Source organism: Bos javanicus, chromosome 7, assembly GCF_032452875.1.
Source record: "Bos javanicus breed banteng chromosome 7, ARS-OSU_banteng_1.0, whole genome shotgun sequence".
NCBI lineage: Eukaryota > Metazoa > Chordata > Mammalia > Artiodactyla > Bovidae > Bos > Bos javanicus.
The window spans coordinates 31,360,400-31,387,787 of NC_083874.1; the positions used below are offsets into that span (position 1 = coordinate 31,360,400).

Below are 27,388 nucleotides of genomic sequence, written 5' to 3' on the forward strand. Positions count from 1 at the left end.
ACTGACTCATTGGAAAAGACCCTGATGCTGGGAAAGATTGAAGGCAGGAGGAGAAGGGGATGACAGAGGATGAGATGGTTGGATGGCATCACTGACTCGATGGACCCGAGTTTAAGTAAACCCTGGGAGTTGGTGATGGACAGGGAAGCCTGGCGTGCTGCAGTCCATGGGGCCGCAAAGAGCTGGACACGACTGAGTGACTCAACTGAACTGACCTGATCATATATTGCTTGCTTTGCAGTCATATTTAATATTTCTCTGCCTTCTTTAGAATTAAATATTTTTATGGTTCCAATTTCATCTTTTTTTTTTGCTTATATCTTTTGCTTTGATCCTTTAGTGGTTTCAGGTTTACAGCATAACACCTTTACTTGTCACAGTCTGTCAAGTGATATTATACTACTTTGTATGTAATTTAATAACACTAAAATAATATACTTCTTTTTTCCCCAGGGACTTTATACTATGGTTTTCATACATTTTTATTACACATATATTCTTTAAAAAATAATGATAATTATCTTGTAAATAAATTCAAATCATAAGGAAAAATCATATAATAATATTTGTCCATATATACTTGCATCTTTTTGGTGCTCTTCTTTTGTGTATTCTATATTTCCACTACTGTTATTTTCTTTCTGAGAGGCTTCCTTTAAAATTTTATATTATGTAGGGCTATTGGTGAGGAGGGCATGGCAATCCACTCCAGTATCATTGCCTGGAGAATCCCAGGGACAGAGGAGCCTGGTGAGTTACATATCTGCATGAATGTTTATATCTGTATGTTTCCTTTATATCTGTGCTTTAATGGGTAAAGGAGACTAAGAAGAGATTATTAAAGCTACTCTGTGCTTTACACTTGGAAGAGATGCATGAGGTTAGTGTGGCAGAGTGAGGGGGACATGCTGAGAATCAAGGGTAAATAATGTTAGCCTGTTTTCCCAATCTTTTAACTAGAAAGATTATGTGAGTTGTATTTCTTTCATAATCAACGGGCTGGATCAGATTTGGATATATGCTTCTTTCTGGAGTTTTTATTACTCAATTTTCTAAATACCTTTAGTTCACCCAGGAACCCAGCTTCCCAGAGGTCTTTGATTGCTATTCCTTGGATAAGAACATGGAATGTCTTTGGGAAGGTATGTACCCAGACAGAAACAACAGGGCTGGAAGAAGGCAGGAGGTAATATTTTACCTGGGAAGAAGAAGCATTTAAAAAATACTACCTAATATATTTTTTCTCACAGTAATCCAGTTTTTCACCTTCCACTATTGCCCTTGAGCAATTAAAGCTAGACCCAGAGTTTTACTGTCCCATGGAAGGAGTAATAGACAGATATTCCCTAGACCAAAAATGCCATTGTTCAGATTTGAGTATAAAAACTGACTGTTTTGACTTCTTTCTGAAATCCAGACCTCACTGAAACAAAGTCTTTAAAAAAACAGATTCTAAACTTCCCTTTATATATCAAGAACAAAACATGAGGGTCTGAGAATATTTATTGTAAGCCACAGTAAAGAGAAAAATGAAGATAATTGTAAAGGAAGACTCCATCCAACAGAAATAAGAAAAGATTTTTCTAATTTCTATGGAGTGGAGCCTAGAAGGATGGGTGTGGGGCAAGTGGTCCTATGCAAGGATATCTAGCTCCTCTCCCGGGGTCAATGTCCCTGGGGTGAGAGGAACGTTAGTCACTCAGTCATGTCCTGACTCTTTGCATCCCCATGGACTGTAACCTGCCAGGCTCCTCTGTCCATGGGATTCTCCAGGGAAGAATACTGGCGTGAGTTGCCATTCCCTTCTCCAGGGGATCTTCTTGATCCAGGCATCAAACTTGGGTCTCCTGGATTACAGGCAGGTTCTTTACCATCTGAAACACCAGGGAAGTCCCAGGGTGAGAGGAGGGAAGATATCAAACAGGTTGAGGGATACTTCAAAAGCATGGGAGCTAGTGGTCTATGTTTCTAAAACGAGACAGCAAAATCCCACATCCAGTTTGGTGTTGCAGCAACAGGGCTCATATGGGCAGAATAGCAATGGCTAAGTGAGGGGTCTTGAGCTGTCCCACAGAATCCTGTATCCCACAGTCAGGCATGGCGAAGCAGTCAAAGGTCCTGGCGCTTCCTGGTGGGGCACTCGTGTATAGGACCAATAGACCAAGGAGGCCTAGAGCATAGGTCATTGTACATAAAGGCAGTGGCTAAATCTATGACCACTGACCTGCGAATGCCAGCACAGTACTACAGAATCAGTCTAGGTAAGACCAGCCACAACTCACCGGGCACCAGGCACAGCCCTCACAGGCTCAAGGCAAAATGAGAGCATCTCATTAAAGGCTAGAGAGAAAGAGACTGCTTCCCTCAAAGCTCTAAGGCCGCTAGAGCTTCCCCTAATACCTGAACACCAATTTGAGCAGAAAGAAAGGGAGTAAAAACCTTGAAAATAATAAATCAGAATTTATAATCTTCAAAATAAATTTGAATTTTAAGAGAATAACTTGCCTTTCATTCAGTTCAGTTCAGTTGCTCAGTCGTGTCTGACTCTTTGCGACCCCATGAATCGCAGCACGCCAGGCCTCCCTGTCCATCACCAACTCCCGGAGTTCAGACTCACGTCCATCGAGTCAGTGATGCCATCCAGCCATCTCATCCTCTGTCGTCCCCTTCTCCTCCTGCCCCCAATCCCTCCCAGCATCAGAGTCTTTTCCAATGAGTCAACTCTTCCCATGAGGTGGCCAAAGTACTGGAATTTCAGCTTTAGCATCATTCCTTCCAAAGAAATCCCAGGGCTGATCTCCTTCAGAATGGACTGGCTGGATCTCCTTGCAGTCCAAGGGACTCTCAAGAGTCTTCTCCAACACCACAGTTCAAAAGCATCAATTCTTCAGTGCTCAGCTTTCTTCACATTCCAACTCTCACATCCATACATGACTACTGGAAAAACCATAGCCTTGACTAGACGGACCTTTGTTGGCAAAGTAATGTCTCTGCTTTTCAATATGCTATAGAAAGTGATTATTTTTTTGCCATCAGCAGGAACAGGGTTTCTGAGGCAGGATGAGATCTGTTTTAGAAAATTAAGATATTACAATCTGTTGCAGATTTGAATCTTGGTGTATATAGTTCAACCACTCCCCTCGCTGCACTACACATTCCTAAGTTTTAGCAGTCACTCCTAACGCAGAATTATGCAGAGAGAGAGCTCCAGAGTGATACAGATGCCTGCAATCTCCCAGGGTCAGACTTACTCCCTTCTCTGAGCAAATGATGCTCTGCCTTCTGCACAAGAAGAATCTCCTGGAACAAGTAAACACAGGTGGTGAGGCTTTGTTGAATTAGTTCACCTTCTCACACTTTCACATAAGGGAAAGGACAAGAGAATTAGAAATTTGTTCTATTTTTCAAACATGAAAGGATACATGAAAGAGAAACCCTAAGAAAGTTTATACAAGTCTTTCATATCACTGTTAGTCTTAAAAAGTAGTGCTATTTATTCATTTAAAAATATTAATTGAGCACCTTCTGCATACACATGAGCAGTGCAGAGAGCTCTAGGGTTTTCTGTGGTGACTGAATATATATTCAGTCAAAATCTTGGTGAGGAAAACAGACAATTATCAACTTTGTGCTGGATTTAGCTATATTTTCCTGTTTTGGGGAACAAGGTATACAGCATGCCTCATTAAAATTTTGCTAAAGTTTTGCTTTCTAATAAAAAAATACTATTTGTAAGAATAATATAATTTTATATTCTGATTATTTTTTTCTTATACTGAAGTATATTTGACTTACAGTACTATATTAGTTCCAGGTGTACAGCATAGTGATAAAATACTCTCACAGATTATACTCTATTTAAAATTATTACAAAATAATGGCTATATGTCCCTGTGCTGTACAATTTATTCTCATTGCTTATTTATTTTGCACATAGCAGTTTCTATCTCTTAATCCCCTCCCCCTACCTTGCCCCTCCCCGTTCCTCTCCTCACAGTAGCCGCTAGTTTGTTATTTATATCTGTAAGTATGTTTCTGCTTTGTTATATTAATTTTTTTCAGATTCCACATATAAGTGATGACATACAGTATTTGTCTTTCTGTGTCTGACATTTCCCTCAGTATAATATGCTCTGTGCTGTGTTTAGTCACTCAGTTATGTCCAACTCTTTGCGATCCATGGACTGTAGCTCTCCAGGCTCCTCTGTCCATGGAGATTCTCCAGGCAAGAATACTGGAATGGGTTTCCATGCCCTCCTCCAGGGAATCTTCCCATCCCAGGGATCAAACCCAGGTCTCCCACATTGCAGGTGGATTCTTTACCATTTGAGCCACCAGGGAAGCCCATAATATGCTCTAGGTCCATCTATATTGTTATAAATGGCAAACTTTCACTCTTTCTTATGGCTGAATAATATTCCATTGTATATATGTATGTGTATACTGCAGCCATGAAATTAAAAGACGCTTACTCCTTGGAAGAAAAGTTATGACTAACCTAGATAGCATATTGAAAAGCAGAGACATTACTTTGCCAACAAAGGTCCGTCTAGTCAAGGCTATGGTTTTTCCTGTGGTCATGTATGGATGTGAGAGTTGGAAAGTAAAGAAAGCTGAGCACCGAAGAATTGATGCTTTTGAACTGTGGTGTTGGAGAAGACTCTTGAGAGTCCCTTGGACTGCAAGGAGATCCAACCAGTCCATTCTGAAGGAGATCAGCCCTGGGATTTCTTTGGAAGGAATGATGCTAAAGCTGAAACTCCAGTACTCTGGCCACCTCATGGGAAGAGTTGACTCATTGGAAAAGACTCTGATGCTGGGAGGGATTGGGGGCAGGAGGAGAAGGGGATGACAGAGGATGAGATGGCTGGATGGCATCACTGACTCGATGGACGTGAGTCTGAGTGAACTCCGGGAGTTGGTGATGGACAGGGAGGCCTGGCGTGCTGCGATTCATGGGGTTACAAAGAGTCGGACACGACTGAGCGACTGAACTGAACTGAACTGATACATACATGTGTATGTGTCACCACTTTATCCATTCATTTATTGAAATACACTTAAAGTTGCTTCCATATTATGGCAATTGTAAATAATGCTGCTATGATCATTAGGATATATGTACCGTTTTGAAATAGTGTTTTCATTTTCTTCAGATATATACCAAGAAATGAAATTACTCAGTCATATGGTAGTTCTATTTTTAGTTTCTCGAGGAACCTGCAGATTGTTTTCCACAGTGGCTGCACCAATTTACATTCCAGCAACAGTGTGCCAGGATTCCCTTTCCTTCACATCCTCGCCAACATATAAGTTGTTTATAGCCTTTTTGATGATAGCCATTCTGACAGGTATGAGGTGATACATCATTGTGGTTTTGATCTACATTTCTCTGATGATTAGTGATGTTGAACATCTTTCCATATGCCTGTAAACCATCTTATACTTTCTTTGGAAAAATGTCTATTCAGGTCTACTTCCCATTTTTAATCAAGTTGTTCATATTTTGATACTGAGCTGTATAAACTTTTTATATATTTTGGATAGTAACCCCTCATTGGTCAGAGTATTTTTAAAATTTATTGATTTCTATAAATAGTTTATTATCACACTGTGATAGATGAATAAGATAAATGAATTAGTTTTTGGAACTGGTTTAAAATATTAATTATAGAATGCTACAGTCCAAAAAAAAAAAAATACTTTCAGCTGGGTGGGAGGCTACTGTCAGGTCTGGGATTTGATTTTGCTCTACTTACAAACTAATAAATTAGCCTGTTACTGTTTCATGGATTCTGGCTGAAGACACAAGACTCTTTGATTAGAAACACAGAACTCTATTACTCATGGAACAGCAAGGAGTATGAGTGTCAGCATATTTACCAATCCCTGGGTTTCCCTTGTCCCCAAAGCCAATCAACATATAACCAATATGCTCAGACTGATCTGATGCACATGGTGGGTTTGCATCACAGCTAAAGTACACTGACCTTGAGGAATCTACTGTTTTTTGAACAAACAATAAGCAAGCCTATTCTTTATCTGGGGAAATATACTTACCTCTTCTCACAGAAGAGATCAAAAGTCTAATTATATCTTAAACTAGAAACTAGGTTAGGTGACATTTCTGGTCACACCCAACTCTGATATGCTTGTCTCTCTGATTGAAAATCAGTCGCCCAGTTGTGTCTGACTCTTTGCGACTCCATGGATTGCAGCACACCAGGCTTCCCTGTCCATTACCAAGTCTCAGAGCTTACTCAAAGTCATGTACATTGAGTTGGTGATGCCATCCAAACATCTCATTCTCTGTCATCCCCTTCTCCCGCCCTCAATCCTTCCCAGCATCAGGGTCTCTTCCAATGAGTCAGTTCTTTGCATCAGGTAGCCAAAGTACTGGAGTTTCAGCTTTAGCATCAGTCCTTCCAGTGAACATTCAGGACTGATTTCCTTTAGGATGGACTAGTTGGATCTCCTTACAGTCCAAGGGACTCTCAAGATTCTTCTCTAACACCACAGTTTAAAAGCATCAATTCTTTGGCACTCAGCTTTCCTTATAGTCCAAATCTCACATCCATACATGACTACTGGAAAAACCAAAGCTTTGACTAGACAGACCTTTGTTGGCAATGTAATGTCTCTGCTTTTTAATATGCTGTCTAGGTTGGTCATAACTTTTCTTCCAAAGAGTAAGTGTCTTTTAATTTCAAGGCTGCAGTCACCATCTGCAGTGATTTTGGAGCCCCAAAAATAAAGTCTCTCACTGTTTGCACTGTTTCCCCATCTATTTGCCATGAAGTGATGAGACCAGATGCCATGATCTTAGTTTTCTGAATGCTGAGTTTTAAGCTGACTTTTTCACTCTCCTCTTTCACTTTCATCAAGAGGCTCTTTAGATCTTCTTCGCTTTATGCCATAAGGATGGTGTCATCTGCATATCTGAGGTCATTGATATTTCTCCCAGAAATCTTGATTCCAGTTTGTGCTTCATACAGCCCAGCATGTCTCTTGATGTAATCTGCATAGAAGTTAAATAAGCAGGGTGACAATATACAGCCTTGATGTACACCTTTCCCTATTTGGAAGCAGTCTGTTGTTCCATGTCCAGTTCTAACTGTTGCTTCTTGACCTGCATACAGGTTTCTCAGGATGCAGGTCAGGTGCTCTGGTACCTCCATCTCTTTAAGAAAGTTAAAGTCATTAGGCCAAAGAATTCCTACTTCAATCACAATTTTTAAACAGATAAATAGGATTCCTGATGGCTTCATATTAAAGACTCTGCCTGCCAAGGTAGGAGACATGGGTTTGATCCTTGGGTTGGGAAGATTCACTGGAGAAGGGAATGGCTACCTCTCTAGTATTCTTGCCTGGGAAATCCCATGGACAGAGGAGCCTGGAAGGCTACAGTCCATGGGGATGTGAAGAGTCAGACACGAACGAGTGACTAAACAACAACAGTAGAAGATAAAATTTTTCAGTAATATGTTTCACATAATTTCTCATTCTGAGATTCCCCCCACCCCCCACATTCTCTGTGTGTGCTTAGTCGCTCAGTCATGCCCAACTCTTTTCGAGCCCGCCAGGCTCCTCTGTCCATGGGGATTCTCCAGGCAAGAATGCTGGAGTGGGTTGCCATGCCCTCCTCCAGGGGATCTTCCCTACCCAGGGATCGAACCCAGGTCTCCTGCATTGCAGGAGGACTTTTTTTTTTTTTTTTACTGTCTGAGCCACCAGGGAAGCCCCTGTGCATTCTACCTGATGGCAAAAACTGAAAGTAAAACTCAGTGATTTCACAGCTATTTAACACTCAATGACATTGGGCTGCCCCCTTTCCCTGAGGTCTGATGCTTGTAGGGCTTACACAAAGGCTGCTGTTGTAGGAGTGAGCACGGGAGGGAGGAGGGTGTTCATTTCCTCACCTGCTTAGGCTCGAGGCTGCCTTCCTGTTTCACACATCATTTCTGTCATGTGCAATCAGGTCATATGCAGGATTCCTTGGGATTGATGGTGAAGTCATGAGAAAAAGAGAAGAGCACACCGGGTAATAAAAGTATTATTCTCCCATCCAAGGCTAGTTAAATATTGTTTGATGGTCAAAGGTACTAGGGTGAGTGAGGGAAAGAAGACTCTAACTCCTGTAAGGTCGAGAGTCACTTTTCTTAAGATTTCTTTCCTCATATAGGAAGCCCAGCACGGAGTTCATGTATAATTGCACAATGTTGTTGTTTAGTTGCTAAGCCATATCTGTCTCTTTCGCGACCCATGAACTGCAGACGGTCAGGCTCCTCTGTCCATTAGATTTTTCAGGCAAGAACACTGAGTGGGTTGCCATTCCCTTCTCCAGGGGGATCTTCCCAACCCAGGGATCAAACCATGTCTCCTGCCTTCGCAGGCGGATTCTCTTCCACTGAGCCACCAGGGAAGCACAGTTGCACAAACCATGTTTCATAGAAGAGCAGGTCTAGAGAAAGAATAAGCTTCTGCAAGTTACCCGCAGTGACCAGGAGAGGGCACTTAGCACAAATGAATGAAATAATTCTGCCAACACCTGGTTTTAAAAGTTCCTCTCTGACTTTACCATCTGTACCTAACAAGTCAATTTATTTTATGTGTGTCCGTGGCAAACTGTTTTTGATCTAAGGATAATTGCAATTCTGCCTTCCTCTTGATGAGAGTCCCCAAATTTATAATACCCCAGGTGGCTGAGATACTCATTTTTCCATAGAAGACATAGAAACAAGTTCATATGAATATGAAAAAATGTCAAAGAAAGGAATTTACTTTTGTAGATAATTTCTCAAAATGAAGACTTCAGAGGAGCCAAAATGTGAGCAATTTTTTTCAGAAGAAGGAAAACATATACTTATTGAAACCCTTTAAGGAAAGACTTCTGATATATATTCTCTTTCCTCTGTCTCTTACATGTATAGGTGGTTCGGTTCAGATTTTGAGCCCAAAGAATTCACCATTGAAGACACCAAGACAAGGGAAAGAATACTATTCTATCATAAAACAAAATGAAATGCTGTTTCCTGAGGGGGGAAAAAAGACTTGAATTCTATGTATTTACTTTTAGGCTACCATAGACAAACAACAATAAATTGGCCAACCATGCTCTTCAGGCATATAATTTTCTTTCTTCCCAAAGTGGACACTCCCTGGGAAAATACAAATAACTTCTAATTTCAAAATCCTTCAACACAAAAAGAAAGTAGGCCACCTTGACCAGAGCACAAAATAATCTTTTCCAAGAGGACTTGAATGAGTACCTCATTATCCAAGGAAAAAATACATACCAAGATATTTTTAATACTTTGTTTCATTTCATTTTCAAATACTTTTTATAGCCATGGAAAAATATTGATGAATTTATTTCTCCAAAACAAAGTCATTATATATCTTTTAATTTTAGCCTGAAAGTGGCTCCTCATCACAAGTATTTTAGAAATAATAACACTGGCTGAGAGTAGCTGAGAGATTTGCTCATGGACATACAGTGTTTCCAACTTTGGGGTAATATTTCCACCCATGAGACATTAATTTTTATACTATAAAGTTGCCTAGAAATTTCAAACTGTTCCTGTCCTACTAGAAATAAAGAAATGTTTATAATCCAAAGAGATTATGGTTTAATTTACATTTAGTAACTGTAACCGATTTCAGTGGGAACCTAATTCTGAGTCAAAGGAAGTACATTATGCTCTTGATTGACAATTCACCCCCCATGTCTTTAATAATAAACGATACCATTACTGAGCAAATACTTTGTGCCATTATCCTTGCAGCTACCTTCTAAGATAGTATTTATCGTCCCCATTTTACAAAAGAAAAGACAGAGGGAGCTCAGAGATGATGTTGCTGCCGTTTAGGTGCTCAGTGCTGTCTGATTCTTTGCGAACTATGGACTGAAGCCCACGAGGCTCCTCTGTTCATGGGATTCTCCAGGCAAGAATACTGGAGTGGGTGGCCATTTTCTTCTCCAGGGGCTCTTCACCACACAGGGACTGAACTCGCTTGGCAGGTGGGTTCTTTACCACTGGGCCATCTGGGAAGCCCCCTCAGAGGCGTCCCAAATATAGAGCCTTAGAGGCAGAGGCAGAACTGGTGCAATGGTGTCGACTCCTAACCCTTGCTGTCTCTACCATGCCTCATTTTTCTAAATTGCATACATTATTTTACCAAATTGAAACATAAATGTCATTTTCGCTTTCTAGTAACACTAACTACTTTCTTGAGTTTTTATTTTTCAATTTTTGGCAGAAAGGGATTACACAGTGAAATAATTTTGTATTGCATCTGGCAAGAATCCAAAAAGTACTAAGAATTCTTCCTATAAAAAGTATACCTCTATTACTAGGCTGAGAACATGCTGCTACGTATATTTTCTAAGAGATCTTGTTATTAATCAATATTAAGGCACTTTGTCGACTTATTTATTTCATTGTAAACCAAGGTTAAAATCTTGTTGTTGGATATAATACTTAATGATCTAACAATCAAGTTCTTGAAACAACAATATACAGTAATCTGAATAAAAGTATAGATTTCAGAAGGATACTCTGATGCTGGGAGGCATTGGGGGCAGGAGGAGAAGGGGACAACAGAGGATGAGATGGCTGGATGGCATCACCAACTCGATGGACATGAGTCTGAGTGAACTCTGGGAGTTAGTGATGGACACGGAGGCCTGGCGTGCTGCAATTCACGGGGTCACAGAGAGTCGGACACGACTGAGTGACTGAACTGAACTGAACTGAACTGAAGCAGATTCTCTCAAATATCCTGTATGCACTCACATTCAGAGACCCACATGGTTTTTTAAAATCACTTTCACATACTTTGCCAAGTTTCAACTAGGTGATATAACAAGCTTTAGAAAATCTAGGGCTTCTTTTTAAAAGATCAGGTACATAGAACCTCAGAAGGGCATACAATCCTTTAACGTAGCTGCCATCTTCCTGAGAGCCATCAGCTTCAAAACAACAGGCAAGGTTTTCCACGTGGTCACTGGTAGCCTAAGCCATTCCTTGGCAGGAGTATTCAAGACCAGCTGAGCTTTGGGGAAAATACCCAGAGGATACATTTCTGGGAGCCCTAAACCATCTCAGACTAACCCCTCTGCCTGGTTCTGTCCCTTTCGCATGGATTGTAGCCGAGAGACCTGTAATCTGATCCATGTGTTGAAAGAGCCTGCATACAAGGCTGCTGTGTGTGTCAGAGTGCTTGTGTGCCCAAGCAGAGGCATGACCCAGCCTTCCCTGAATGTCTCCCTGCCTCCTTGTGGACCCTGGATTAGGTCCTGGTATTTCAGCCGGAGATGGTGCAGGGGCTGCCTAGCTGGTGGGAACTTGCATTCCCCCTCTGGCCAGGCAGTCTACGTGTTCTCTCCAATGACTATCCCAGTGTCTTTAGGGAAGGAATCTACCACATTCTGTGCCACTCACATCCCAGCTCTGTCCTCTATACTGGGGTTGCTTGTGGGGTGGAAAAGAGAGAGAGCTTTCTGTGGGGAGATATGCCCAGCGAGGACTCAGCCCAAGTCACCTGAGTGGCAGGGCTCCCTCAGTCCTCTCATCCCGCTTGCTCACCTCTGAGACCTATGACTTCTGAAGCCCCAGCCACTACCTTCGGCCTTCACCCCTGCTGTCAATCAGCATCAAATGTCAATCAGTAGAGCTGTTTCAACCCCAGCTTCTGTATTTACTCTCTGTGACAGCGGAAATGACTTTGCCTCTTGGCTGAGCTTCATACTTTATGCAATATAGAAGTGAGATGTAGCATTGTATAAGTTTAAGTTATACAACAAAGCAAATCAATACAAATAATAAATTAATTAATAATAAGAGAATAATAAAGCTTGACTCTGAGGAAGCAGCTTGAAAGGCACTGATAAATTACTGGACTGTGAGAGACACAAGGCAGACAGAACTCTTAAATTATTATCTTCTCAAGAAAGCAACACTGCATATTTGCTGAAACGGGAAGTTGTTTTTTTTTTTTTTAATCTAGAAAGGAAAGGAAAGTGGGAGTCCTAATCTCACTCTTTACACCAAAAAGTCCATCATGTTTTAAAATGCAGCAATAGAAACTACAAGTGAACTGAAAACAAGATTCTGCCTCGAATAACAGTTTTGTAAACAAATACTGAGGGATTCTCTGGTGGCTCGGACGGTAAGAGTCTGCCTGCAATGCGGGAGACCTGGGTTCAATCCCCGGGTCAGAAAGATCCTCTGGAGAAGGAAATGGCAACCCACTCCAGTATTCTTGTGTGGAAAATCCCATGGATGGAGGAGCCCTTCAGGCTATGTCCATGGGGTCGTAAAGAGTCAGACACGACTGAGCAACTTCACTTCAAACAAATGAGGATAGTATTGGTAACAGAACAAAATAAAGCTTATTTCATGAATCTTTAATTAACTAGCATAAATCAAAGTGAGAGGATTAACAACTCAGGAGATAAAGGATATGCACACACTTATGACTGGAAATATTACTTTTAGACTTCAGATGTTCAAAATCACCTATAATAAAAGAAAAGCAAATTAGGACTTCCCTGGTGCACAGTGGACAAGAATTTGCCTGCCAATGCAAGGGACATGGGTTTGATCCCTGGTCCAGAAAGATCCCACGTGCTGCACAGCAACGGAGCCCATTGGCCGCAGCTACCAAAGACTGCAGGCTCTCGAGCCTGTGCTCTGCGGCAAGGGCAGCCGTCGCAGTGAGAAGCCTGCACCACGACAAAGAGTAGCCCCCACTCTGCAACCAGAGAAAGCCCGCACACAGCAAGCAAGACTCAGTGCAACCAAAAATCAAATGGATAGTTTTTTAACAACAAAAAAAGAAAAGCAAATGAAACGTATAAGGAAAATAGGAATTTCCACTTATCAGGTTGATAAAGCTTAAAATGATAAAACCCTGAGTTGAGCAGGACAGTACAAGAAAATAAGTGCTTTCATACATGGCTGATAGTAATAAAACCCAAAATTATACTTTTGGAAGGCAATTTGGCAGTAACTAACACATTAAAAGCACGCATATCCTTTTATTCAAAAAATTCTCTTTTTAGGACTATATCCTGCATATATAATCCAATATGAGCAAAAAGCTTTCTATACGAGGGTATTTATTCATTGCAGCATTTTTAAAGTTGGAAAGAACTTAAAGATGTATAAGCAAGGCTAGTTACACAAATAAAGCTCTATATGACAATAAACACTATACAGGTAACAGCAAGGCTTTCCTGACAGCTCAGTTGGTAAAGAATCTACCTGCAATGCAGGAGACCCCGGTTCAATTCCTGGGTCGGGAAGATCCTCTGGAGAAGGGATAGGCTACCCACTCGATTATTCTTGGGCTTCCCTTGTGGCTCAGCTGGTAAAGAATCTGCCTGCAATGTGGGAGACCTGGGTTCAATCCCTGGGTTGGGAAGATCCCTTGGAGAAAGGATACCCATTCCAGTATTCTGGCATGGAGAATTCCTTGGACTGTATAGTCCATGGGGGATGCAAAGAGTCAGACATGACTGAGCGACTTTCACTTTCAGATAAGAGCAAAATCAATAAGACCACACTACTTTACAAATATGTAATGGTTGCCAAAACAGTCAAATGGATATATTTTTTTAAAAAGCATAAAATAATCTTATGACACTATCTTTTTGTGTTTTTAGGATAAATATTTGTGTATGCTTGTATATATGTGTACATATACACAGGCAGAGGAGGGCATGGCAACCCACTATATTCTTGCCTGGAGAATCCCATGGACAGAGGAGCCTGGGGGCTGGGGGCGAGGAGCTACAGTCCATGGGGTCGCATGGGGTTGGACACGACTGAAGCAACTGAGCACAGATCCATACATATGGGATTAAATAAGAAACTGGTACAGTAACAGACACCCCAAGTAAACTGGTATTTGAGGGGCAGGGATGAGAGGGAAATTTACTTTTTACTATATATTCCTTAATTGTACCTTTTAAATGTTATAGCATATGCATAATTTGCTTACTTCATTTTCTTTAAGAGTAGGGGCTTTATGGTCAAACAGCTCTATATGAAGTCCCATTTCTACCACTATAGACAGATTACTTAATCTTCCATCATCTTTACAATGAAGATAATTCCCTAAGTAGAAAACATTTGCCATTTTTAAAAGGGCAAATTTTAAACAATGGTAATTATTTGTTTGTGGTGGATTTTTAGGCTTTATGATGGGGCAGTAGCTTCCTAGATGACATGACAGTTCTTTTGCTACCCAGATTTCCCTTCCCTTCCTCTGGCAATCATATTCAGATATTCCTTTGGAGAACTACCATCTGCCCACTTCTCAAACCATTTGCTTTGAGTGGACCTGATGCTTGACACTGAGGGTTGACGTTTAACTTAGACCTGGCCACGGAGATCTTGGTATCCCTAAACGTATAAGGCAGAAGCAACAGTTTGGCAAAACTGATACCAGCATACCATGAAGAGTGATATTCCTAGTTGCACCTCTTCCTGCCCAGACCCATATATACACTACTCACTGGTTGAAAACAGATTCCATGTTCTCTGTGGACCCCAACTCACAAGAAGCTGACTTCTACCTAGCATCATAAGTGCTGTCTTTAATATGTCATTTCATTTTTTGACGAGGCTGGCTGCTTTCGTGCAATGAGGTACACAGTAAGAACTACAAATCTTGTGAGAATCAGTACCTTTCTTTACTTTTTTTTGCAATGTTTTTCAATGTTTCGAAGTACAACATATTTGCCTTTCATGTGTGTCTTTGTAATTGGGTCCTGGCAGGATCAGATTCTTTTTTTTTTTTTGGATCAGATTCTTTTTTGGGGCTCCAAAATCACTGCAGATGGTGACTGCAGCCATGAAATTAAAAGACGCTTACTCCTTGGAAGGAAAGTTATGACCAACTAGATAGCATATTCAAAAGCAGAGACGTTACTTTGCCAACAAAAGTCCGTCTACTCAAGGCTATGCTTTTTCCAGTGGTCATGTATGGATGTGAGAGTTGGACTGTGAAGAAGGCTGAGCGCTAAAGAATTGATGCTTTTGAACTGTGGTGTTGGAGAAGACTCTTGAGAGTCCCTTGGACTGCAAGGAGATCCAACCAGTCCATTCTAAAGGAGATCAGCCCTGGGTGTTCTTTGGAAGGAATGATGCTAAAGCTGAAACTCCAGTACTTTGGCCACCTGATGCGAAGAGTTGACTCATTGGAAAAGACTCCGATGCTGGGAGGGATTGGGGGCAGGAGGAAAAGGGGACAACAGAGGATGAGATGGCTGGAAGGCATCACTGACTCAATGGACGTGAGTTTGAGTGAACTCCGGGAGCTGGTGATGGACAGGGAGGCCTGGTGTGCTGCAGTTCATGGGGTTGCAAAGAGTCGGACACAACTGAGTGACTGAACTGAACTGAACTGAGGATCAGATTCTACTTATAGGTCCAAAAGAAATGCTTTAAGTAGGATGAAACATGATGCAAATTAGTATCCCTAGGTTAGGTGACAACTTCACTGAAAGTCACCATGGCTTTTTAAAGAAAAGGAAAGACTAGAACACAGGATAGAAGGGGCTATCTTTGCTCTCAATGGAAGGTCAATGGGTTTAGTTCTGCTGTAAACAGAATTATCCAAATCCTTCGCAGGATCACCTCTCCAAATTCCAAAATCTTACTTTTCCCCAAGATATGTATTTTCATGCACTTTCACATAAGAAACCAGACAAGTCTTTGAATTCATCTATGTTGTAATTTAACAAGCTATAGGGTCAGACTCTGGTTTCTCGCTACCAACAGCCACAAGAAAGAAGACTCTTTTAAAGCTAAAACTCTTCTGGTTTTCTAACCACATTGAGTGGATAATTTAAAGCACTGAGTTTTTCATGTTTCTTCTTAATTTCTCTAGCACAACATGCAGCAACCAGTTTATGCCGACTCATCAAGTCTTCATACTGTGCCACCTTATCACTCAGTTAACAAAGCCAAGTTTCCTATAGACACCTCAAGCCAGGTGAATACAGGTAACAAATTAAGTAACTATTTCACCACCAGCCACCATAGGTTATTATTATTCCATTATTTAATGGTAGGTCAATGCTCACATCCTTCAAACCTAACCCAGTGCCTCAAACATTATCATTAGTCAGAATTCAGACACAGATAACAGAAAACAGTCTATTTCAACCAGGAAGTCACAAATCTGGGAATTAGGTACTTATAAAATCATTTAAAGAAATGGGGAACTGGATTCTAGAAACAGTTTCAGACTTATTCTGGCTCACTAACGGAGCTGTTACCTTGACCATGTTTAGGGAAGCTGGAAATCTGGAAGCTGTCCCTGGAACTATTGCTCTGGGAACACTTACCTTAGCTGTAATCCAGGGATATGGAAGATGGAGCTGTCAGCTCTAGAGCCAGCCCGTACCTGCTTGGCTCCGTACTATATCCTGGCCCTGCAGACCTACTGAATAGACCTCTGACTTTTCTTGAAGCAGGGAATCCTAACTGCTGAGCAATCATGCTTACCAGCAAAGGCAGCAGAAACTGAAGGAGAACCGCCGCCTCACTTAAGTTTCTATTTTGTGCCTCCCATCTGATCTCAGAACCTAATCCTTCAACCCTGGCTTCAACAGACTCTGAGAGGTTCAGATTTTAGCTTTCTCACCTCTGCCATTCAGGAAGTCACATGAGGCGGACCACATCCCCATAAAGTCTTGAAGCAAAGTTCTAACAAGCTTGAAACAGATGACCTCACTTATTCTTGGATTTGTAATAGATGTGGTTCTTGGATGCATCATATTGACAAAATGTTAATGAGCTACATTCTGAGCCTAAAATCACTTAGGCACAGTGTTTTTCCCAGCTAACCTCCAATGAGTTGGGACTATACTACTTGAACTTCCTTCCCTCATGTGGTCGGGGGTTGAATTCTAAGCAATGCAAACCAACTTCTAGGGATTTGTGAACTGAAAGGTTCTATAAATATCCTATTAAACAATGTTTAAATTTGTTTAAAGAAGTTCTGGGGTAAAGTTTCATATGTATCCGTGGAAGGGGTAGGGAAACATTTCAGATACTATAGGTATAACAGAGGAATATTGTCTCCTTGAGTAGCTTTTTTTTCCTTAGAAAATTCAGTGATCTTTTTACTTACATTAACTGACAGAGAAGGCAAAGTATATCCTGATAACGTACTGCTAAGTCACTTCAGTCATGTCCGACTCTGTGCGACCCCACAGACAGCAGCCCACCAGGCTTTCCTGTCCCTGGGATTCTCCAGGCAAGAACACTGGAGTGGGTTGCCATTTCCTTCTCCAATTGATAAGGTACAGTAACTTTCTAAAATAAAGACTATGAAAATGACTTGTGTGCAAGGTGAAAACAATGAATGAGAACCCTGAGCACACAGACATCCCTATGCAGCAGGTGTGTGTGTGTGTGCACGCGCGTGTGTGTGTGTGTGTGTGTGTTAGTCACTCAGTCGTGTATGGCACTTTGCGGCCCAAGGACTGAAGCCCGCCAGGCTCCTCTGTCCATGGGATCCTCCAGGCAAAAATACTGGAGTGGGTTTCCATGCTCTCCTCCAGGGGATTTTCTCGACCCAGGGATTGAACTCGAATCTCTTACTTCTCCTGAATTGGTAGGCGGGTTCTTTATCTCTAGGGCCACCTGGGAAGCCCATAAAACAGGAGGCCCACGGCAAATAGAACCACATGTGTGCAAAGTCTCAGATGAGATCTGCACAGCCACCTTATGATTTAGTGTTTTTAACACATGGACAAATCAAAGAGTAGAACAATTTTATACTATGTAACTGTTTATGCTAATGGTTTGAAGTTTAAAAGCAAAAATGAACTGTGTACAAATATGTTCAACTGAAATAAAATGCTTATATTTATATTCTAAGTAAGTTTCCATAAATTCGCTCCACACATTGTCAACTTGGATAGAACAACATGGAAATTCAGTCTCTACTCAAATTCAGTGAAAGAAGAATGTGAAAATCCAGACCTGGACCTCATGGCTGGGAACTGAGCGTTCTGTGTTGCTTGGCTGAGCAGTGGTGCAGTTGTCCTCTGGTTCCTATTTTGCTCTAGTTCCTCATACTTTGTGGTTGTTTCCAGTCAATATGTGCTCTGAAATAGACGAACCCACCCTTCTTAATATGACCTAAGTGTGGTCTTTGTACTTATATATCCAAAAAGAGTAGAATTTAATAAATGATTTATTAGTGTGGTATAAAAAACAAAAAAGGCAAGAAGAGTAGGAAAAAGGATGCAATCTGTTAAAAGAGGAACCAATAGCCTAGGTTACTGAAATTCAGTGTTAGCTTTGAAGAAAACATACACCATGTATTTCTTGGATCTCCTGTGTGAATCCATCGATAAATCTCTTCTTCTAGCATATGGGCTTGAACTAACCCCCCAACTTTCCAACAGACTAATGCCTCCACCCAGCTACTCATTCCAGAGTTATAGTTATTGAGTCAAATGCCTTGGCCATTCTAAGAAAATTCCACAAGTAACAATTACTGTACTTGGCAGGAAGCCTGGTAATACCCAGCTAGAACGTTTTTTGTGTGTTGTTGATTTTAAAATACATTTTTAAAATATTTTTCAGATTTATGGCTGCTTAGGAAAGTGTGTTATCAAAATATAAAGTGAAAAAAGAGCTAAAAAGAAGTAACTTAGGTTAATAAATACATAATGATATTCCAAATCTATATACTATTTAATTGTAACTTAAATATAATTGAATCCTTGTCCCCAGATGGCCTATTCTCAAGTAGTAAATAAAAGCAATTGGAATCTGTGCTAAGTCTCTTGGTGGGGGAAAAATGCCTGAAAACGGATGGTGTTCTTAATATAAGCCACATGACTTTACTTTTTTTTTTGTTTTGGATAGTTTTCTTGTTCCTCATCTCTTTACAATATTCAGCTCAGTCCCTTAACATGGTCCTCCCATTTCTACTTTCTCTCTCATCCTCCTCCTTCCAGAGGAGCGATCTGCCTATCAGTTCCCTATTACCAATAGCTTCAGCTACCTACAGAGACTTTCCCTATTACATGCAGCCCTCTGTCAAGTTTATTCCCAACCTAGGCTTTGGCTGCTTTTCTCCTAAGAACTATCTCATCACTAAAATTCTGCATACAAAATGAGATCCAGCTAGTAGCATTTTTTTCTTCTTGGGAGAAAACAAAGGGGTGAGAGAAGTGATTGATACTTGCAAAGTAATTCTATTCCTCTGTTACTCTTCCTCAGAAGATCATAACCAAAAGGAGAATGCCATGTGTGTTTGTACAACTCACCACCACACCACCACTCATATTCCAAAATGCCTTTCTCCTTCTTCAGTATGGTCAGACATGCTTTCCATCAGGCACTCTGCAAAGTGTACCATACCTGTGTCTATCTAACTTTCTTCTAGAAAATTAGAAAGGAAATGGATCAGCATTAGGATTTTAATGCCTACCTACTCTCCTGGCATCCTTGTTTTCATAACAAGAGGATGAAGGTAATTTCACAGAATTCCTTCCATTACCTAGGCAGTTGACTATTAGATGACATGCACAAACATAACTGAGGAAGGATGGGACCAAGCTGAATAATCAGAGTTTGGGGAAATCAGAAGCAGTCCAGAAAAAATTTCCTCCTATCTTGGGTACTATAAAATGTAGAGAGTTAGCTGAAAAAAAAATCATACTGGAGTTAAATAAAGGGGGACACTTCCCACCCCAGCACTCCTTTGGCAAAACAGGTGCTACTCAGGGTCAGAAACCTCACTGTAGTTCATCGCACTTCAAGAGACTGAGTCAGTCTTGCTCCTTCCCTTCCTCTTCAAGTATTCTGCAGATCTCAGGTTTGGGGTTCATTCATCTACAATTCTCCTGCAGGGCAGTTTCATTCATCAGTTGGTCCACCTCAGTACTGTTTAGCTTCACTAGCCACAAAAATCTGAGGAGATTCAGGGGCATTAAAATAAAGTGAAAGCCTATTTAAGGTTTTCTCAAGTCTAAGAGTAATTAGTCTTCACTATCAATCATTGCCTCAGGAACTTGATCCAGAAAATGATGAGTCTGTATCATACTCTATTGCCCCCTAGAGGATGACTCATTTTAGTGGTTTTCTGTAGGAATGCAAAAGCAGAGTTTTTTACCCATTCATAGTTCTGAACCTGACACATGAATTCCATAAAACTCCATCCTTCCATATACTCATTCTGGAGCAGAAAGTTCACTACAAAAAGGAAAAAAACTGTGTGGCTTTGAGTCCACCAGACCTATAGACAATATTTTTTCTATCTCCAGGGAGGTCTACTAAAGTAGATTTAAGTCATTTGCTAACCACACCTAAAATTCCACTTCTTGGGTTCTTGGTGAGACACCTCCCATGAATTTCTCAAATTCCTAGTAGCAAGTGGCCTGTATCAGTAAATCCAGAAACTGATTTCAAGTCTCTCGATGGAAGCCATATTCAGAGGACATGAGGTTTTGGGACTAGGAGTGGAGACACTAAACTAATAAGCACATGTTTGCTATCATCTTTTTTCCCCCCCTTTTAGGAATTATAACCAAAAACCCAGAAAAATTCCAAGAAATTGAGAGTCTGTTGAGAACAGATTATAAACCAAGCTCATAGATACCCGCAGTACAATTCTGCATAAATCAAGTCCTATTTTTAAAACATCCAGTTCCCAAAATTGACGTTTTTGCTTCAGTGCATCTACACAACCTTTCACTGGTTTTTAGTATTATTCTAAAACCCACTGGCACTTGTTCTCAGACCATCCTCTTCTTTATATCTATTCTGTTAATAGTTTGGTAAGTGTTTAGTTCTAGCAATTATTATACTCTAGGCTCAAAATCACAAAAAGTAGTCCCTAACTCAATGTAACTCAAATGTAATTCATACCAACCCACCAGGATGTCAATTCAATAAACAATGGACAATGGTCAATCATCCTAATAGTAATTAAGCAATTAGAAACTTCACTCAGTCTCCAAGGAAAACACCAAAATAGAGAGCACATACTTAAGACAGTCAGTTTTCTTAAAACAAAACAAAAAAGTCTTCAGACCTCACATTTAGTCTCAATATCTAGCCAGTGTGAAATAAACATTGAATATTTAAGATATATCTCCATTCTCTTACAAAGTGCTGTAGAGCCATGCAGAAATTAAGTTGGAGTACCATCACTATTGGCTTTATTGACTATGGCAAAGCCTTTGACTGTGTGGATCACAACAAACTGTGGACATTCTTCAAGAGATAGGAATACCAGACCACCTGACCTGCCTCTTGAGAAACCTGTATGCAGGTCAGGAAGCAACAGTTAGAACTGGACATGGAACAGACTGGTTCCAAATAGGAAAAGGAGTATGTCAAGGCTGTATACTATCACCCTGCTTATTTAACTTATATGCAGAGTACATCATGAGAAACGCTGGGATAGAGAAAGCACAAGCTGGAATCAAGATTGCCGTGAGAAATATCAACAACCTTAGATATGCAGATGACACGACCCTTATGGCAGAAAGTGAAGAAGAACTAAAGAGCCTCTTGATGAAAGTGAAAGTGGAGAGTGAAAAAGTTGACTTAAAGCTCAACATTCAGAAAACTAAGATCATGGCATCCAGTCCCATCACTTCATGGCAAATAGATGGGGAAACAGTGGAAACAGTGTCAGACTTTATTTTTCTGGGCTCCAAAATCACTGCAGATGGTGATTGCAGATAAAATTAAAAGACACTTACTCCTTGGAAGGAAAATTATGACCAACCTAGACAGCATATTCAAAAGCAGAGACAATACTTTGTCAACAAAGGTCTGTCTAGTCAAGGCTATGGTTTTTCCAGTAGTCATGTATGGATGTGAGAGTTGGACTATAAAGAAAGCTGAGTGCTAAAGAATTGATGCTTTTGAACTGTGGTGTTGGAGAAGACTCTCGAGAGTCCCTTGGACTGCAAGGAGATCCAACCAGTCCATCCTAAAGGAGATGAGTCCTAATGGACTTATGTTGAAGCTGAAACTCCAATACTTTGGCCACCTGATGGGAAGAGCTGACTCATTTGAAAAGACCCTGATGCTGGGAAAGATTGAGGGCAGGAGGAGAAGGGGACGACAGAGGATGAGATGGTTGGATGGCATCACCGACTAAATGGACATGAGTTTGGGTAAACTTCGGGAGTTGGTGATTGACAGGGAGGCCTGGTGTGCTATGGTTCATGGGGTTGCAAAGAGTCAGACACAACTGAGCGACTGAACTGAACTAAACCATCATGAAGGATGTACCTTTTGTGAAAGATAAATATAATTAAATATAATGAAATCAATGTGAAATATGATTAAATATATGCAGTATATTTAGCAGTAGTTTATTAGTGGTTGCCTAATATCACACGCAAAAATATGTTATTTACTTCCAGAAATAATCAATTTGATAATATCCATTTATTCATAAGGGGATGAGTAAACTGTGCTAATTTTCTCACTAATCACTTAGACAGCTAACTATTAGTACAGCTGATTAATAGTATAGAGCTATAGCATAGTAAAAATGTATTGATAAATAAAACAGTAACTTCTGTTTCTTTGTTCTTTGTTCCTATAGCTAGTTGCAGGGAATATTTTCTTTTGTAAAAGTAAGCCTTTAATGGAGACACTTAGAGAAAAGACTATTTGACTGTGTACTTAAGTGTCAATATAAGCAAAGTGTGGTATAGTAATTTGTGAATTTCCTCTGTGGTTTGCTTTAAAAAATCACTAAATGATCATTTACAGCAGCACATAAAAATATTACTATTTGGATTGCAGCTGGAGTTCCTCTTACCTGGAACCCTGTTATTTCTAAGAACAAGTCAGAATTTTTAAGAACTCTATTTCAATGCTCATGCACGCATTCTGCCACATTAACCTTGTAATTCAGTGTTAGATCACCTTAAAGTATTTCTTCTAATCTCATCCACAGTTCACTATGCATTCATTGTTGAGATGCCCAAACACCATTCTCAACAAAAGACAGCTCATAAAAACCAGAGTCCTAATAAAATGTGAATAACTGCTCAGTTAAATGAATTATTCAATTTACAAATGAAAATTTAAATGGAATAACTCTAAAACTATTTAGTCTACTATAAAACTACTTTGTCTACAATTATGTTACCCTTACCCTTTTAAAATTAAGAAACAAGTAGATTTTGGTACTTGAAATGTGAGGGCCTGACTAAAGCCAGTTTGGTGTGGTCAAGTATTGGGCAAGATTCCCCATTCACCTCCGCCAAGACCTTGTCATTTTAGCGAGATTAAGGTTCCAACTGCTTAGGCCCAAGACCTCTCTGGAGCAGACGCTCTGCTATTCTGGTTAAGTTAAGCCCATTTCTCTCCCAAGTGAATAAATACTTAAGTTCCCATGCTAAGACAGCTGAAGTGACTTTTCATTTGGCACACTGCTTCCAGGAGTCTAATACGTATTTGTTGAAACCATGCTAAGTTAGGACAAAGTATTTTTATTATTACTACTTAATAATTTGTATTGAGAACAGATATTGTACTTTGTCCAGACATAATACCTAAAGGAAGCCATCATTCCTACAGATAGGAATAAACAAATTGGATGAATATATTATTGATTAAACTTATATCCTTACAGAAACTATAGTTCAATTGAGAAGATAGACATTGAACACATAATTATAGATAAGGCTAGTTTTTTTTAAAAAGTACAGTATATTATGTATGTGCAAAGAAGAAGGAGTTGACCTTGTCTTGGGGGTTAAAGGAAAGTCTCCAGAAAGAAATCTGTACTGAAGCTTGAAGAATGAGATAAAGTTGGCTAGCTAAAGAATAGAGGAAATAGTGATTCATGCAAAAACGACTCTGATGGGAGAGGGTATGACAGTTACATCTGGAAACTGCAATGAATAGTAGCAATACAAAGGAGGCAGAACTGTGGAGAGGTGGAGGTGGTGGTGGCATTGAACCTGTAGAAGCTGGCAACAGCAGAGTCCATTAGGCCATAGTAGGGATTTCCTACTTTATTCTAAGGGAAGTGTGATTCTCCTAAATTGTTTTGATGACAGGAATGACACGATCATGTGTGTGCTTGTAAAAAGAATCACCCTTGTAGCAGTATGGAATATGTGAGGGTGAGCATGGGTGAATGTGGGGAAACTGGCTAGAAGGTTATTGCCCAAGAGAGAGATAAGTGGTAACTCTGTCAGGGTGTTTGAAATGGAGATAGGGAGAAGTAGAAATATTAAAGGAGGTCCAGTGAACCATATTTTAATATGGGTTGTATGTTAGGGTAAAGGATAGGGTGAGTTGAGGGGTGATCCCCTGGTTTCTGGACTAGCCAGCTGAAGTTATAGCTACTACGATAAAAAAGAATAAAGAAAAATAATCAGTTTTAGACATATTTACTATATATTAAAAATATTGGACCATACCCTGGATATGTTCCAGTGTCTCCTGGTGTATAGTCTATGGGAATGTGAATAGAATTTGTATCCTGCTGTTGTGTGAAAAATGTATAAATCTTAATTATGTTGAATGGGTTCATAGTGCTTTTCAGGTCTACTATCTCCTTCTACTTTTCTATCCGTTCTATTAATTTTTGAGTCTGATATTGAAATTCCAACTAAAAATCTTAATTTATCTACTTAAAAAATTGCAAATATAGTGGAACCATATGTAACTGTATTTTATAAGACTTCTGTAAATGTATTACATATTTTCATAATTAAAAAAAGATAAAAAAGAATTGTACTGTATAAATGTGGATTATTAACATTGATTTTAAAATATTTCCTTTACATCCATGATTAAACAAACAACTTTCATATATACAAATGCTGCTCCTGATTCCTCTTATGTAAAATATTTTACAGATTCTGTGATGGGTGACATTTATTTCAGAAGTAAATAGAATACATCATGCTTCCATTTTACTTTTTTATTTTGATTCTTTATGAATCATCAAAATTATTTGAGAAGTATTAATATTTTATATTAATTAGTAAGTAAAATTTTGATAGTATCTGATTATCTTCAATATTATAAATAGGTGAAATGAATTATTCATGTTCCTTTCAATAGATATATTTTTTTTTTTACTACCTACTTTATTTTTTTTATTTTTAAACTTTACATAATTGTATTAGTTTTGCCAAATATCAAAATGAATCCACCACAGGTATACATGTGTTCCCCATCCTGAACCCTCCTCCCTCCTCCCTCCCCATATCATCCCTCTGGGTCGTCCCAGTGCACTAGACCCAGGCATCCAGTATCGTGCATCGAACCTGGACTGGCATCTCGTTTCATTTTTTTATGGTCAAATTGTCTGATTGGTCAATAAATTGATTCAATCACAGATAGAATAAAGTATGTACCATGCATGTTTCTGAGACAAAGGTACAGTTGAGTGTATCTCTATGAGGAAGCCCAGGTGGAAACAGAATAAGCCTTCAGCTGACCCAGTGGATTGTGAAATAATACTATGTATATCATTTGAGGCGCCAGGTTTTGGGATGATCTGTTATATAGCAATAGTTAACAGATACGGTACTATTTTTTCATTACCTACCTTCTAAAACTGTCCATATACAATCATTCCTTGTAATCATACAGAATCATTCTTTTTTCTTCCCTTCTTGGCATCCATCAGATTTCTTTTGCAGTCTCTTATTTTCCTCTTTAAATCTCAATTTAAAAAAAAAGTTTTTAAGAGGTTATAAAGTCAGTTTATAAAATCAATTGTGTTTCCATCAGTTCAGTTCAGTTGCTCAGTCGTGTCTGATTCTTTGCGACCCCATGAATTGCAGCATGCCAGGCCTCCCTGTCCAACACCATCTCCTGGAGTTCACTCAAACTCACGTCCATCGAGTCAGTGATGCCATCCAGCCATCTCATCCTCTGTCGTCCCCTCATCCTCCTCACCCCAATCCCTCTCAGCATCAGAGTCTTTTCCAATGAGTCAACTCTTCGCATGAGGTGGCCAAAGTACTGGAGTTTCAGCTTTAGCATCATTCCTTCCAAAGAATACCCAGGGCTGATCTCTATAAACTAGCACTAAACAACAAGAGAATTAAGTTTAAATATTTTCATTTATGAGGGCTTCTCTGGTGGCTCAGATGGTAAAGAATCTGCCTGCAATCCAGGAGGCCCAGGTTCAATCCCTGGGTTGGGAAGATCCCATGGGGAAGGGAATGGCTATCCTCTCCAGTATTCTTGCCTAGAGAATTCCATGGACAGAGGTGCCTGGCAGGCTACCGTCCATTGGGTCACAAAGAGTTGGACATGACTGAGCTAGTAACACTTTTCACTTCATTTTCATTTATAAATAATCTCAAAAACACATAAAATACTCATAAATAAATTTAACAAACGAGATGCAAATTTTCTCCATTGAACATTACAAAACACTGCTGAAAGATATTAAAGACTGGAATAAGTGGAGTGTATACCATGTTCATGGATTGGAAGATTCATACTGTTAAAGTATAAATTGTCTCTGTACTGATATACAGATTCAATGCAGCTTACAACAGGTTTTTAGGTAGAAATTGTCAGGTTGTTTCTAAAATGTATATGGAAATGAAAAAAAATCAAAAACAGTCAAAATATTTTTGGAGAACTTTCATTATCTGATTTCAAGACTGACTATAAAGTAATAGGGCTTCCCTGATAGCTCAGTTGGTAAAGAATCTGCCTGCAATGCAGGAGAACCCGGTTTGACTCCTGGGTCAGGAAGATCCACTGGAGAAGGATAGGCTATCCACTCCAGCATTCTTGGGCTTCCCTTGTGGCTCAGCTTGTAAAGAATCTGTCTGCAATGTAGGAGACCTGGGTTCGATCCCTGGCTTGGGAAGATCCCCTGGAGAAGGGAAAGGCTACCTGTTCCAGTACTGTGGCCTGGAGAATTCCATGGACTGCATAGTCCACGGGGTCACAAAGGGATGGCCACGATGAGAAACTTTCAGTTTCACTATGAAGTAATAATCAAGACAATGTGGTAATGATGTGAGAATAAACGTGTCAGTAAAAAGGAATATGATGCCCAGAAATAGATCTGAATATATTCGCCAACTGATTTTTGGTAGATACCAAGGAGTGTCTTGGAGACATAGTCTTTTCAACAAATTTTGCTGAATCAACTGGATATCCATGTGAAAAAACCTCAACTCTTGCCTTAGCTGTACCTAAAGTATTTTTAAATGGACCACAGACTAAACATAAAGCTAAAATTAGAAAATTTCTAGAAAAAAAGTGGAACAAAATTTTATCAATTTGAATTAGAAAAAGATTTCTTAAATAAGATGCAGAATGAAAATAAATTGATCAATTGGATTTTATCAAAATTACAAAACCTGTTCTTCAAAAGACATTAAGAAAAC

The 27,388-nt window shown here is 39.8% G+C and overlaps 1 long non-coding RNA gene across 2 annotated transcripts; it reads right to left on the reverse strand.

Moving 5' to 3' along the window:
- Positions 1-2,493: 2,493 nt before the first annotated feature.
- LOC133251018 (uncharacterized) lies at positions 2,494-27,276 on the reverse strand. 2 transcript variants are annotated; one of them, XR_009737486.1, is made up of 4 exons: positions 25,579-27,276; positions 18,006-18,130; positions 7,920-7,994; positions 2,494-3,300 (listed from the first exon to the last, which is right to left on the reverse strand). It is a non-coding gene; the product is annotated as an uncharacterized LOC133251018 (long non-coding RNA). The 2 variants fall into 2 exon arrangements; XR_009737485.1 differs by lacking the exon at positions 2,494-3,300 and adding an exon at positions 5,775-7,018.
- Between the last annotated feature and the right edge of the window lie 112 nt (positions 27,277-27,388).